The 3,360-nt window shown below is 51.3% G+C and overlaps 1 long non-coding RNA gene across 1 annotated transcript; it reads right to left on the bottom strand.

Moving 5' to 3' along the window:
- Positions 1-210: 210 nt before the first annotated feature.
- LOC109251752 (uncharacterized) lies at positions 211-2,850 on the bottom strand. Its single transcript, XR_002073679.2, has 2 exons — positions 2,181-2,850; positions 211-1,761 (listed from the first exon to the last, which is right to left on the bottom strand). It is a non-coding gene; the product is annotated as an uncharacterized LOC109251752 (long non-coding RNA).
- Between the last annotated feature and the right edge of the window lie 510 nt (positions 2,851-3,360).

The following is a 3,360-nucleotide window of genomic DNA, read 5'->3' as shown; positions in this document are numbered from 1 at the left end:
AAGGCAGGCGTCCTGGCCAGGTCCACACTCTCTGTGTCTCAGGGCAGGTAATGCCCGCTCCGGCCGCAGGGTTTGGGGGCTGCGAGGCAGCCTTGTGGCCGGAGGGATTTTTATGGGGCAGAGAGGGTGCTTAAGGTCTGAGGGTCACTTTTCAATGTCCTAACCAGTAAATTGATTGTAATACATTATGTTGATGAAAGGATACTGTCCTATCTTGGGAGGGCATTTAATTCGGAGGAAGGCTCGATTTAACTAAAAGTACAGCGTCTCGTGTGGACTTTGGTCTGCGGCTGCCTGAGGGCCCAGGTGCCCGCGGTAGCCGGCCGGCTCCTGCCGTCGGGCCACCTGGGGACCCCGCCCCGTGCACCTGTTGGTGCCAGAGGAGCAGTCGGACTCGAGCAGGACAGCAGCGATGCCACACTCGGCTTGTGTGTTCGTCTTCTTTTCCACAGCTCTTGTCGCTCGCTCTTCAAACGGCCCTCCGAGGATTTCCGGGCAAGGACTTTTCGCTCCGTTTTACTGACGAAATACAACACTGGGTATTTGGTGACAAGTGGCAGGATCGGGCGCCGGGCAGCGGCTGGGAGAGAGAGCAGGGCACGGGTGGGTGGAGGTGCCGGGTGGGATGGCTCACGTTCTCGTCTCCCGCGGGGAAGGACGCTCCGGACGAATGCTGTGGCACATCTACCGACGTTTCCCGTCCCGGCCACGGGCTCTCTGCACATTCCAGCTTGCCGTCACTAAGCTCCAGAAATTTTATTTCCTGTTCCTCGAGTTTACATATTTCTGTGTTCTTCTCAGGAGGATTAACCGGGAGGAGGAAGACAAAGGGCACAGGGCAGAGGACGGCCATCACGCGCGGCACGTGGTCCGGTGACAACGGTCGACCTTTGGGCCCATCCACCTGGACAGACCCCTGAGTCTGCCGGTTACCGCTCATGTGACCTTACGAAGTCCCCAGCCTCTCTGAGCTTAAGTTTCGCATCTGGGAGGTGGGTCCGTTACTGCCACATTGCATTTTGGTGAGGGTTAAATATAGTTAGACGTAAACGCTTGGCCAAGAGGGAGGAGGGCTGCTATGAGCCCCCGCGTGCCCGGCCCCGTGTAGGTGCCGGACGTGCCCACCTGCCCTCACTCTGTTTCTTGTTTTCCTCCAAGCACACGCAGGAGAGTAACAGACGTCCTGGTCGACTCGGTTAACCTAGCCGGAGGCAGGGGTCCTCCGTGCTGCGTAATCTGCCCTTGCTTTGGGTTAGGTCCCCACGTCCAGGCAGAGGAGCTCCAGCGAGACGTGGGGAGTCCCGAAGGCTGGTGTGTGAGCGGAGGCGTCGCCCGATGGCTCGGGGACGTTGTGGAAGCTCTCTGTGCACCCCTCACAGCTAGGAGAGATTAACACTGTTAGACAACAGTGCAGGTATACAGCAGTGTGCAGCATAAACGAACATCAGCTGGGAACACGATTGTTCGATAGTCAGACACAGTTGGAAGCTTCCATTCATTGATAAGCTCTTAACAGAAGCAGAAGAATCAGGTTTTTACTGTCTGGTAATGTGTTGTTGCTAAAATTCAGGTTTACTTCTAAACTATTAATAGTTAACTCAGACCCATCCCCTCTAGTGCTAATTACCAGCAGGGAAAGAAGGAAAAAAAAAACTAATTTAGACTAGTACATTTGTCTTCTGGAATACATCAGTAGGAGAAAGGCATCTACGGCAAACATCCTATGAAATGTCGACCGCTCCTCCTGGCTCTGTCTGCTCGCTGAGAGAGAGAACAAAACACAGGTACTTTCAAAAAACATTCAAAATTATAATGATTGTAGATATAATTTTATGGTAGAGCTAGAATGGCAATTAAGTACTATTCTTTTTTAAAAACCACACCAGTTACACTGTGATTTTTTTCATAGAGAGACAGAGAGAGAAGATATTAATTAAGATAAAGCCACAAGTACCCGTTGAGATTCGAGGTTTCCCTGTGAGCACCACCCAAGCTCAGAAGGTTGGGTCTGATGACTTCCTGGGTGAGGTCTATCCCGGTCGGTCACTCTCGGCCAGGAAATAGCCACCGAAGGCAGCTTGCTTACGTAGCCGGAAGACATACAAACGTGCATTTAAAAACCGATCCAGGCACTTATCAGATTTAGCAAAACTTGCTGACCCACAAAAACCATTTCTTACCCTTTGGCTTTTAAATAAAGAACATATTCCATCACAGGGCCATTTGTATTGTTGTTTTTATTGCATTGATGAGGTAATTCACAAAACCTCCTGGTGGGCTCGAGGATGTGGTGCGTGGAAAAGGCCACACGACAGCCATCGTGGAAACCCCTCCTCCTTGTCCCTTGAGGTCAGTCTGCACAAGGAGCCAATGGCCCCTAACGATTAACCTGTGGCTCCCCAGCACAGGTGTGCCTGGTGCCTACGCTTACATCCGCTTGTTGCTAATGACTGAAATGGAGGGGAACGTGAGATCTGTACTTGAACTTCAGGGCTTGGGGTGAGACAAGGCGCATCATTCTGACGTGGCTGAGCTACCGACTTCAAGGCCACTTCCCCAGGACCCTTCCTGAGGGTGCACTGCCCACGGCCACATGGGTCCCAGGCGATCCACATATCACGTGTCCCCAAGAGATCTCCAGATAGCACCCAGGATGCAGAATCCTCCTGGTACATCAACTGATTAGGTATTAGAAGCCAGCCTTCCCATTGCTTTAGTTTTCTCATAGATAATATGAGAAAAATAAGGGTTCCTGTCTCATAGGCTCCGGAGGAGAGTGGTGGGATCGTATGAGTCGGTACATGAAAACACTTAACGCAGGACTGCCGCGTCACCTGGACGTTGGTCACCTGCATCTGGATGGAGGATAGCCCAGAAAATGGGCACTGTTGCCTCACAAGTGCCTCCAGCCTTAGAAGTTGTCTTTTCCCCCATCAGAATAACTGAGGTTCATTGCATTGTTCATCATTAATTTCTTTGGCGTTCCTAACACATACCCAATAGAAATCCAGTTGTTTTGAAGACTCAGTGAAGCGTGTGAGAAAAATGCCCACGAGTGAAAATTTCCATCAAGACTGGGAGGTTCTCCGAGCTGATATTCAGGAAGGGAAGCACGGCCTCAGGGGGCTTTCTGTTGTGCTCCTCTGGGTGTCGGGTAACGTGCTTTCCTGAACAAAATACGTGAAATCGAAGGTCAAATTTTGAGCTGACAAGCTTGCTTCCTTGTAGAAGACTTATGGGCAGAGACTAATGCCACAAGGAGTTCCAGGAGCCGGAGAGAGCTCTCAGTGCAGGTGGAACCAGTATGTAACCAGGAGCGTCACTCCAGACTTTTCTAGACTTTCAGATCAAAGCCTTAGG

The sequence above is a fragment of the Panthera pardus genome, unplaced genomic scaffold, assembly GCF_024362965.1.
Source record: "Panthera pardus isolate Hobbes unplaced genomic scaffold, ASM2436296v1 HiC_scaffold_15, whole genome shotgun sequence".
Lineage (NCBI taxonomy): Eukaryota > Metazoa > Chordata > Mammalia > Carnivora > Felidae > Panthera > Panthera pardus.
Note: the sequence above shows the minus strand (reverse complement) of the source record. Positions and strands in the feature narration are given on the sequence as shown.